The sequence below is a fragment of the Pongo pygmaeus genome, chromosome X, assembly GCF_028885625.2.
Source record: "Pongo pygmaeus isolate AG05252 chromosome X, NHGRI_mPonPyg2-v2.0_pri, whole genome shotgun sequence".
Taxonomy (NCBI): domain Eukaryota; kingdom Metazoa; phylum Chordata; class Mammalia; order Primates; family Hominidae; genus Pongo; species Pongo pygmaeus.
In genome coordinates, this window is record NC_072396.2 from 115,015,636 (window position 1) to 115,027,809 (window position 12,174).

At 40.7% G+C, this 12,174-nt stretch overlaps 1 protein-coding gene across 2 annotated transcripts in view; it reads right to left on the bottom strand.

Moving 5' to 3' along the window:
* Positions 1-12,174, bottom strand: part of CHRDL1 (chordin like 1) — a 226,606-nt gene that overhangs the window by 134,508 nt on the left and 79,924 nt on the right. The window lies entirely within an intron of this gene.

Here is a 12,174-nt window from a genome sequence, read left to right on the forward strand (position 1 = left end):
CCAAATCTTTTTTCCTCTTTTCATATTAGAGAAAATATAATGTTCTTGCCACAAGGAAAGCAGCATCAGAATCTGGAAGGATTCTTGAACTGCAAGTTATGACTCTTGGCTTTAATTCTCTCTTCCTTGGATGGGTCATATCCCAACCTCCTGCTCCCTGTGGGCCTCAGTTTCCCCGTCTGTAAAATGTAAGAACTGAACTCCATGATCTCGTAGATTCCTTCAAGCTCTAGCAGTCTCTTATGGTAAAATCCTAATCCAAGCGTCCGTTCACTCAACTCATTGGCCCTTTCCAACCTGTGTTTCTCTGGCTACAGGACTTTCTGGAACCCAAGTGCCAGAGACAGAGCTGTGCCTCTAAAAGACTGCAAGACTTAGTAGTTGGAGTTATTCTCCTCTGCAGCTAATTTATATAGGCAGCCTCAAATTTTTATCCTTATTAGAGACCCCTAGTATTGCTGTCTTTGAATCTTCCTTGTAACCTCTCAAGTCATAAAAGCTCCCTGAAATTGAAAAAAAAAAAACCCTCAAAGAGTCATATCTTTAAAAATAAAACGCCTAAACCCAAAGAACCTTTTACTAGATTATGGGCTCCACTGCTTATTCCTCAAGGGACTCTTGTGAAATCAGAGACAAAAACTTGAGAACAATCAGACAAAGAGAAATGTCAAACTAAAGATTTGGGTTTATTTAATTTTATTGTTTTTAGATCCACCATGAGTCGAAGGGGAGGGAGAGTTGAAAGAACACAGAGAAACCCATTCCCAGCTACAAAGTCCATGTGCTAAACCATGTTTTTCTGTCACTTAGAGTTCAGCTCTCTCCAATATTAATGGAACTTAAGCCAAACAAGAGTTCCTTTTATGCTTTCTCCCCCCAGCTCCCTGCTTGCTAAGTCCTGTGCAAACTTGCAGCAGTTTCCAAGCACATGGCTGTGAAATTATCAGGGCTGGACTAATGCCAGTACAAACCAATTTATTGGGGTCCTGAAATTAACTAAAACCTAGAAAGCTTGATTAATTGTGGCACAGCACAGCAAGGAGCATTCAGGAGGGCGGCCATCAGGCCAAAGTGCACACCCCCAGAAACTGTCCTGACTCCTGAGTTTTAGTACTTGTAAAGAAGAGTTCCTTCTGTGGACAGACCTGTGTTGCTCGTACTACATACATCACAAAAATGTCGTTTTTGAGTCCAGCAGGGAAAATGGTAGTTAGTGGATCTTAGCTACCTATATAATCAGCTAATCCCATAATAGTAGTTCTTCGGATTAATTTTGTTTAAATTAATTGTCATCTTTATGCAGCCCATTTGACGAGCTCTACTTTTTTTTTCTAAATAACATTGGCTAAATATGCCTCTGGAGAGTCACTGTTGAGATTTGGTACTTCTGTGGTTTCTTGGAACACCTTACCTCATGAGACAAGGAAAAGGGAAGTGACTATATGGCAAATTGTCTGGGTTAAAAAAGATGGTGTGTGGGTTAAGAAAGATGGTCTGATGTCCCCCACAGACCAGAGACTTTCCCTTCGGTTCTTATTCCGAACAACACCAGATCTATCCATTGCAAAAAAATGAGACTTCATGTAAAAGTACTAAGTACCGTATCTAACTGCTCCTGAGCTGTTTGCCAGTTGCAGCCCTTGAAGACATAGGCAGTGGCAGCCAAGAAGCATTCTTAACCTTGGGAGTCATGAGTTGCTGTACATTGCTCACTTGCCAGCAGAGGTTTCACACTTCTGCCCAGTTGTCTTAGAACCCTGGTGTGGGCAGAGTTGTCTAACATGTGAGTTTCTAGAAGGCCAGGCCCAGCTCCGGCTAGTTTCCTTTGTTAGCCCCAGGCCTAAAACCTTACCTGAGTACATCCAAGTTTACTGAGTACTTCACAGTACACTCCAGTGCAGTTGTACCATTGTTAAAACACCAAAATACTTCCTTGCTACTGGGTGAATTGCTGTTTCCCCAAGCCTCCCCAGGTGTCCCCTGCAGTCCCCATTGCTCCTGTCCCTCCTTGCGGACCCTTGGGTACTTCACACGATCCATAACTAAAGGGCTACTGGCTGGGGTGGCAGAAGGCCTTCAAGACCCTGGTCCATGGGCCTTCTGACATCTTTTCTAGTTGGTTATTGCCCATGCTAGACTAGAAGTTAACTATTTTGGATATCACCCTAAGTACATCACAAAATGATATTGCCATTGCTGATGGTGGTGAGGAAGACATTTATTTGAAAAAAAAAAACCACCATGTGACTTTCATGAGAGAAACAGCAACAATCTTTTCTCATTCCTAAGGGCAGTGGGCACTTGTTGCAGACATCCTGGGTACAAGGCCTGGCACGAAGTGCATGTACACTGAAGAAGGCAGCTCTGGCTGCTGAGGAAACAGCTGTTGCCACTCTTCTCTGCTATGATCTTCCCTAAGGATAGGATGGCTCCTAGGGATAGAGATCTACCTGAATAGGAATCACTCATGGTTTTGTAGTAGTCACCAGAATGGGGAAAGGAGGGGTAGAAGGACAAAAGGGCTAAAGTGACCCTCATGACAATTCTGCCAAAGTATATAAGTATGTGATCATTACAATTCTGCCAAAGTATATAAAAGTATGTGATGTGGAGTGGAAAGATATTAGAAACAGACTTCAGGGGACCCAGATCCTAGTATTGGTGCTGTTATTAGCTAGCTCTGTGTCCTGAGACAAGTTCATTTACTTCTCTGAATCTCGGCTTCTTCATCTATGCAAGCAAATGACTGAGTAAAATGATCTCAGGGGTTCCTTCTAGCTTTGGGATTCTGTGAAATTCAGCTTATTGTTAGTCATCAGAACTCTACCAATTGTTAGGTATTTACTGTGTGTTGGCATGGTAAGGACTTTTACATGTATTCTTTTATTTAGGCTTCGCAACAATACTTTGAGATAGGCACTGTTATTGTCATCCCACCTTTTACAGGTTGAGGAAGGTCACACAGCCAGTAAGGGGTAAAGCCAGGACTCAAGCCCGTGTCTGTCTGAATCTTTGACGTGTGCCCTTAACCCCTCTCTATCCCACCTGTTCTGTATCTCCATGTGTTTGAGACTGCAGCCCATGTGTCTACACATGTCTTGGTGTGCCCCACTACCACTATTTTCCTTGTATCCACACTACCCTGATAATGAGTCCCCTAGTTCCTCTATTCACAGATTTCTAGCTCACCAGCCTTGTGCCCACCATGTTTCATTCTCCCAACTTCCCCATCTCTATGGTGTTTCACAGGCATATAAATAAAATAGGGGGCCAACAATTATACACAGACCACTAAAAAATGCACCCACCTTCTCTCTTTTGTGGTTGGATTAGAAGAGGGTTGTTTGATTATATTCATGACCCTAGAAACTGTTCCATAGCAGAGACAGCCAAGCCACTAATATTTAGAAAAATAACAAAAATTGACTGTATTTAGATCTGCAGAGGAGTCCTGCTGGTTATTCATGGTTAAATATTAACGTCTCAGCTGTTTTTGGCCATCTGAGTGACAGGCTGCAGATTTGGTTGAATGATCCTCTACAAACCCAATTTGGCTATACAATTTTTAGAAGAAAATAAGATTTACCTTTATATTCATAGTGACCCAGAGGATATTAACTGCATCTAGTACATTTGAAGTCCAAAGAAGCCCATATAAGAATTAGTTATAGATGATTGGATTTAAAGGAAATATGTAGAGTTCATCTATTTCCCTTGTATTACAGCTGAGGAAACAGAACCAAAGAAGAAAAGGGATGTGCCTGAGGTCACACAATGAGTTACTGGCAGTGTCAGAGTTTGACCTGGGCTGTAGCCATTGCCCTTATTTTATATAAATGAGACTGAGACTTAGAGATTTACCAGAGGTCACACAGCTAGTTATGGGGGAAAGGCAAGGGTAATCTCTCTGCTTTGCCTCCATACCTTATATTCCCAGATAACCGAAGGGCTTTGTTGGACAGCTTATTCATTCAGGGGTTTCATATCTCAGGCCATAAGTTCAGTTGTGTAAGAATACCACGTCTTCCTTCAGGCCAGTAGTAGACCCTCCATCTTAGTTATTCCTGGTCATTTCAGGCTCCTTTGCTTGCTCCACAGCTGTATCCAAGTTCTGGAGATTTCCTAGTTTCCTCAGAATGGGGTTGGGGTGATGTAGGGGCTGGGGATGCTGGCATCTGCTTGGATGTGGCACATCTCATCTGATCCTTGGCTGAGGATTCAAGTCGATCACTGTTGCATTGTCCTTTGTTTGCCACCACAGGACTTCTCAGGTCCAGTCTCTCTCAGCCACTTCCATGCCCCTCAAAGACATAGGACACAGGATTTTCCTCCTTGTCTCTCTGGAGCTTCAGGAAATTAAATGGAGCTGAATCAGGCCCATCTGTCTTGGGCCCATCTGTAGACATTTCTTGTGATCCCACATAAATCTGGGCTGTAGGTAACTACTCCTGTGTCCTTCCCAGTCCCACAGGATCAGTCTCCTTCTGAGTTCCCTAAACTAGTTGGGAAGTCCACGTTTCTTCCTGCCCCCAGAACTTTTCCCAGTGAAGTGATACACATAAGACCCCTGCTCATGGCTCGCTGTGCTGACCCAATACACTACCAGGTTCCTCACTGACTCTCTGACTTTCCCATTCGGAATATTTTTATATTGTTGTGGTGGTAAGGAAGGCTTTTCTCCCCGCGTCCACTGTTTCTGGCCAGTCTTGGGGTAAGGGATAAGGAAACCCAAAACCTGCTGCTGTCAGCCTGGGAAACATGGCAAATCATACACATTTATTTTAGCTTCAGTAATCTATAACTCTAACTCTCATATAGACTTCTTTGGACTTCAAATGCACCAGATGCAGCCAATATCCTTTGCATCATACTTGATATAAAAATAATTCTTATTTTCTTCTACAAAAAATTGAAAAATTAGCCAGGCATGGTGATGTACACTTGTAGTCTCAGCTGCTTGGGAGGCTGAGGCAGGAGGATTGCTTGAGCCCAGGAAGTCAAGGCTGCAGTGAGCCGTGATGGCACGACTGCACTCCAACCTGGGTGACAGAGCAAGACACTGTCTCAAACAAAAACAAAAACAAGAAACTGTTGCTCTTAAATAATTATTTCTGCTTTGAGTTTTTTGTTATTAAGTATTTAAAAATTGATCCTCAGGTGCACAGAAGTGAATTAAACATAATCTTTGTTTTAAGATACACCCTTATCATTGTTCCATACATGGCTCTTTTTGCTTTAACTGGTTATTTATTTTCAATAGTTGCAATAGACTGCTTTCAAAACAAAAGCTAGAAAATTAGAATCTTAACAGTAACCTACACCTAATCATGTGTTCTACCCGCTATCATATCCCTGCCTTCCCCTACCACCCACCACCTCAATTATCTTGAAACCCATGCTCATCATTCTCTTTTCTTTTTCATATCAGTTTATTGCATCCAGGTGTTATAAAAACCAATTTTTAATTTTTAAAAACTGCCATGATTTTTAAAAATTAAAAATGACTTCTTATATTTAATTCTGTTAAAGAGGTATCATGTCTTACCTTTGGGGACTTCATTTTTTGACCTAAAATCATATCACTAACTTCATCAACATTGTTGTGTGTGACTCTAGATGACTCATTTTGACAGCTGTATGATATTGTGTCTTGTGACGATATCACAGCTTATTCATCTAGGCTCAAATTGATTGATACTTGTTTTGTTTCTATTGAACTTCAAAAGGCAACAATGGACTCTTTTATTTTTATTTTTGTGGGTACATGGTGTATCTATGGGGTACATGAGATGTTTTGATACAGGTATGCAATGCGAAACAAGTACATCATGGAGAATGGGGCATCCATCCCCTCAAGCATTTATCCTTCATGTTACAAACAATCCAGTTACACTCTTTAAGCTATTTTAAAATGTACAATGAAGTTTTTATTGACTATAGTCCCCCTGTTGTGCTATCAAACAGTAGGTCTTATTCATTCTTTCTACTTCTTCTGTATCAATTAGCCATCCCCACCTTCCTCCCACCCCCCACTACCCTTCCCAGCCTCTGGTAACCATCCTTCTACTCTCTATGTCCATGAGTGCAATTGTTTTAATTTTTAGATCCCACAAATAAGTGAGAACATGCGATGTTTGTTACCCCCATTATTTATGCTCTGTTGGCCCTACTCTGAGGCAATGGATGCTTTACAGTGAAGCTGCCTGAGTGGGAAAACGATAATGGAGTAACAGGAAACACCTGGAATGAAAGCACACATTGGTTTAATACACCAAAAATAATCCCCCTCAAACTCAAAGGCTTTTACCGAATCAAACCCCAAGCATATTCATTGGTAAAAAGGAGTGGTCTTAAGGGAAAAAGGAAGTAGATACGGCTCCTTGCTGCTGAACCCAGGTACTGAAAGACCATCCCCAAAATGACTTGTTTTGCAGGAGCATCATCTTTGTAATAAAAATGGAGTATATCAATTAGCCTATTTCTCCTCCCCTGTCTCCTGATAGTTTTGCTCAGAAAACAGGATAGGTGTGGTGGAGAAAGTTTAGGAAAGAATGTGGTTTCTGGCTCAATATTATAATTAGCATCCTTTAGTCATGTTTTAGATTATCTCCCCATTTACTAAAGAACATTGAGTCTGCTAAAATTATGCTATCATTAGTGCCAACACAATTTGAATCTAGATTTCCTAAGATATTTTCCTTTCTCTGTCACAATTAAGTACCTCATGATACTGACAAGTGCCACTTAGAGGCAAAATGCTGAAAATGAATAATTTTGCTGGAGATCCTGGGTGAGAAGTATGTTTATAAGAGGAAAGGAGGTGGTTTATATGGCTTACAAAATTATTTAAATATGGAATTGGCTTTGAGGATTTTCTTTCCTTTTAATTCCCCAGCCTGTGGCTTATGAACCTTGATTTAGGGAAAAGATCAGGTAGATGGTTGGGGGAGGGGAGGTACGTGATAGATACTGTTTTAACTTTAGCCAAGGGGCAGCCAGCTGCTGCTTCCTAACTCTTACTCTTCCAAGGTCAATACAAGGCTTATTTTTCAGACTGGTGTCATGTGTTTAGCACTCTGAGAGGCATTTACTGGCAACTGTGATAGATGTTTTAAGGGGGAAATTGGTTGAAAACTATTTTCAGAAAGTATTTTTTCTTTCACTACTCCCACTCCCACTAACATGGGAGTTACGTAAAAAGTAGAGAGGAAAGTAAAAATGTGCTGATAGTGATAAGAAATACATACATTCTAGGTGAGATATACTACAAGTTAATTTCAAAGTCGCTGTTACTTTGCAATTTTTTTAATTTTAATTTTTATTTTTTCTTTAAGACTGAGTCTCGCTGTGTGGCCCAGGCTGTCGTGCAGTGACACAGTCTCAGCTCACCGCAACCTCCACCTCCTGGGTTCAAGCGATTCTCCTGCCTCAGCCTCCAGAGTAACTGGGACTACAGGCGTGCACCACCACGCCCCGCTAATTTTTGTATTTTTGATAGAGACAGGGTTTCACCATGTTGGCAAGGCTGGTCTCAAACTCCTGACCTCAAGTGATCCACCTGCCTCAGCCTCCCAAAGTGCTGGGATTACAAGGCATGAGCTGCCATGCATGGCCTTGCAATTTTGTTTTAATAAACATTTATTTTGAAACAATTTTATATTTACAGAAATGTTGCAAAAGTTGCAAATAACAGAGAGTTTCCATGTACTCTTCAACCGGTTTCCCTTAATGTTAACATCTTATATAAGTGGAATACATTTGTCAAAATTAAGAGATTAATATTGGTACATTACTGTTAACTAAACTCCAGTCTTTATTCAGATTTCACCAGTTTTTCCACTAATACTCTTTCTCTGTGTTCGAGGATTCCATCCAGAATATGAAATGGCATTTAGGAAATTATATGTTAAATGGGGAGAACCAACAAATTAGACATTAGAGAGAAGGCCCTTAAATTCCTAAAGCACATTATTTATTCGATTCTGTAGTTTCTTTGTGAGTGTCAGTGGGAATGAGAGTAGGGCGGTGCTATGATTTGAGTCTATCCTCACCAAAACTGCTGCTGAAATTTGACCCCCAGTGTGGTGGTGTTGGGAGGTAGGGCCTAGCGGGAGGTGTTTGGGTCATGGGGGCAGATCCCTCAAGAATGGTTTGGCGCCATACTCACAGTAGTGAGTGAGTTCTCATTCTAGTGAGACTGGGTTAGTTTTAAGGGGAATTGATTAGTTCCTGTGATAATGGGTTGTTATAAAGCCAGGAGTCCCTTGGGTTTTGCCTCTTCACAGGTGTCTGCTTTCCCTTTGACCTTTGGCCTTGAACTTCTGGCCTCAAGTGATCCTCCCACCTCAGCCTCTCAAAGTGCTGGGATTACATGCGTGAGCCACTGTGTCTGGCTGGTCGTAATATTTTTGAGCCAACCTGACTATTTTACTATTTTGTTTCTTCATGCTTGTAGTGCATGCTTTGACCCATTTTGCAGAGAAGCTGACCATTTACTGAGTTGTCTCACTTGAGTCTCACATGTCCCATTAGGAAACTGAGGCTCAGGAAAGTTAAGTGGCTTGCCCAAGGTCATACAGCTTATAAATGGAGACTGCCACACTCCAGCTCCCATGCCTTTAACCACTGTGATAACTACCTTGATCCAAAAAAAAAAAATAAGAATGAGATTCTATCTTTGAGCTAGTTCATTAAATAAAGAATGATATAAAGAATTTGTATCAATAAAAATACATCTTTTACTTTCTTTTCTTCTTTCATTCTTTCAACAAATACTTATCAGGCACCACATTTTAGCCAAGCATTGTTATAGACTCTGGGGACCATTGGTTAAAAAAATAGAAAAGAATGAGAAAAAAATCGCTACCTTCACAGAGCATACATCTGGGTGGGAATAGGGGAGACAAGTAAAAGACAAGGTAAATAAGAAAAGTATATACTGTGGTATGTTGTAATATATACTATGTTAGGTCAAACAGAGACGGAGCGTATACAATGAGGGTGGGGATGGAGTTTGCAATTCCGGGATAGGGTGAAGTCACAGAGAAGGTGACATTTGAAGGGGCTATGGAATTGAGCCATGTGGATATCTGGGATTAAAGTGTTCTAAGAAGAAGAAATAGCAAGTGCAAAGGCCCTAAGGTAGGACAGTGCCTGGTGTGGTCAAGGAACAGCAAGGAGACCAGTGTGGTTGGAGAAGATAGAGTGAGGGAGAAGAGGTCAGAGAGGGAACAGGGCCAGATTATACAGGGCTTTGAAGGTAGGTCGTGGATAGGATGTTGGTTTTAACTCTGAGGGACAAGGTGAACTGTTAGGGGATTTTGAGAAAAGGAGTGTCATCTGATTGATTGTTTAGTAGGATTGCCCTTGCTTCTCTGTTGAGGACAGGTTTAAGGTGGGCCAGGACAGAAGCAGAAACATCAGTTAGAAAGTCATTGTAATAATCTATGCAAGATAAGATGGTAACTCGGGCCAGAGTGGCATAGTGTGCATAGTGAGAAGATGTCAGATTTTCAATAAAATTTGAAGGTGGGGTTGACAATTTTCAATAGATCAGATGTGAGGTATAGCTACAAGTTTTTGGATCTTAGCAAAAAGGAATAAAGATTTGCCACTTATTGAGATGAAAAAGACTACAGTAGGAGCAGGTTAATGGAGGAAGATCAGGAATAGAGTTTTAAACATGTTAAATTTATAATACCTACCTGACATATAAGTGTGAATTTCAAATAGGTAGTTGGAGTCACCACTGTATTGATACATAAAATTTAGACCCAGGATGAGATCCTCTAAGGAATGAGTGTAGGTAAAGAAGAGAAGAGGTACTAGAACTGAGCCCTGGTTACTCTAGCATTTAGTGGTTGGGAAGATGAGGAGAAACCATCAAAAAAGATTTGAGAAGAATGGTCATAAAGGTAAAAGACAAAGGAGTATAGCAGCCTAGAAACCAAGTGAAGAAAGTATTATATGGAGGAGTGATCAGCAGCGAAAGAGCGCTGATGGATCAATTAGGATGAGAATTGGGAAGTAATCCTTGGATTTTACAATATGGGTGTTGCTAGTGACCTTATAAGAGCAGTTCTGGAGGAGTGGTGGAAGCCAACATCTTATTAGAGCAGGTTCAGGAGAGTGTAGGAGGAAAGAAATGGGGGGCTGAGAGTGTAGACAATCCTATTTATAAATTTTTCTATAAAGGGAAAAAGAAAATATAGGTGGAGGAGGAAGTAGAGTCAAAAAGAAGTTTTGGCTTAAAGATGAGAGAGATAACAATATGTTTTTACACTTATTAGAGAAGTTCCAGCAGAGAGAAATTTCTTAGTGCTCTCATCCCCCAGGTCTTTACTAGTTTGTGGCAGTTGTGTTGAGCTATGTGCAGTGGTTCTCAAGCTTTGCTGCATGCTGTAATTACTTTGGGAGCTTTGCTTTTTAAAATTGTAATGCCCAGACCAATTAAATCAGAATGTCTGTGGTTGAGGACCTAGGCATATTGATGTGTGTGTGTGTGTGTGTGTGTGTGTGTAAAAGTATTAATATTGACCAGGCCCTCTGCTAGATGACTCAGGGAACACTAGAAAAGCCATTTGCCCACATCTGGCTTCTCTCTCACCTTATAGATCCTTAGGGTTAAGGCACTGCAAAGGAGGTAAAACAGTATGCCATTATCAATCATTAACATCTTAGAGGAAATTGTTCCAGACCCTTGCCAGTGTGACAGCTAGCTTAACAGGAATTTGTCAGGGATGAGAGATGGCACAGATAATTTTTGCTAGAGTAGAAAGAACAATTCTGCATTTCTTGTTCCTTTGATTTCACATCGTGATTATAGTTGTTATTTTTGAGTCAGAAGTGCCCAGCAGGCTGCCTGTCATGGCCTTTGCTTTTCGCTTGTCATTGCAAGCAGAACACTGCATATGGGGTAGAGTAGCAGGCCATGCCCACCCAAACTACAGTGCCTTCTCAGGCTTCAGAGTAGGGGGATGAGGCTTGAGGGCTCTTCCCAATGTGGATGTACTAGTAGGTACACAGTGTCTCCTGAGGAAACCATACACAAGGTCTGATGCACTGTCACCTGAGTAGTCTGAACCATGTGCTGTGGAAGCAAAGAGGAGGGATCAATGAATTCTTACACAAATACTTCATTCACATATTAATTCAAGAAATATATACTGAGCACCTGTTAGGTGTCAGGTATTGTTTTAGGTACTTGGTATATATCAATGACAAAACAATTCTTTGTTGAATTTATATTCTAGTTGAGGAAGACAGAAAATAAACAATAATAAATGTAGTTGATATAATTTTTGTCTCTGAATGTTCATCTTCCTTCTATCTATCCTCTTTGCCATGTGGCTGTATAGTTTCTCTTACTAGAGACAGAGTGTGTTATTTTGTATTATCCCATTAATTTTGGTTTTGGTCATAAGACTTGCTTTAGCCAATGGAATATTGATAGAGGTGATGTTTACAAAAGCTTAAAATGTGATTGTGTGTTTGGGCTTGCTTTCTTGTGCTTCTACCATAAGCTTGAGAAAGATATGTCCCTGGTAGCCTGCTGGTCCAAGGAAGATAAGAAACAAGTGGAGGATGATTAGATACAAATAGCAGCTTGGAGCCAACTCCCAGTCAATCCAGAGATATGTGATTGAGAACAAATGATTGTTGTTCTAAGTCACTGAGAATTGGGATGGTATGTTAGTGCAAACTATTTTGGCAATACTTGGCTGATACCATAAGATACATAGATAGATAGATAGATAGATAGATAGATAGATAGATAGATAGATAGGTGTATTGATGTATACATACATATGTAGGTATGTTAGAAGATACTAAGTGCTGTGGAAAAAATAAACATTAGAAGTATGAGGCAGATTAAGAGTGCTGGAGTCAAGGAATGATTTGCAATATTAAATAGGGTGATTGGTGTGGCAGGAGGGGAGAGTGATGGGGGAAAGTTGTGGGGGATAAGGACAAGGCTGGGATCAGATCATGCTAGGCCTTGCAGGCCACTGAAAGGACTTTAATCAGCTGTTTCTCTAAGGAACCACATTTTCAAGACCACCTTCTGAGTTCTAAAAATGCTTATTACTACTGGGTTGGTTGTTATGCCTTTTAAGTACAATACTCTATGAGTATGTACTGATATTACCAATTATACTTAGTATGACATAGGAT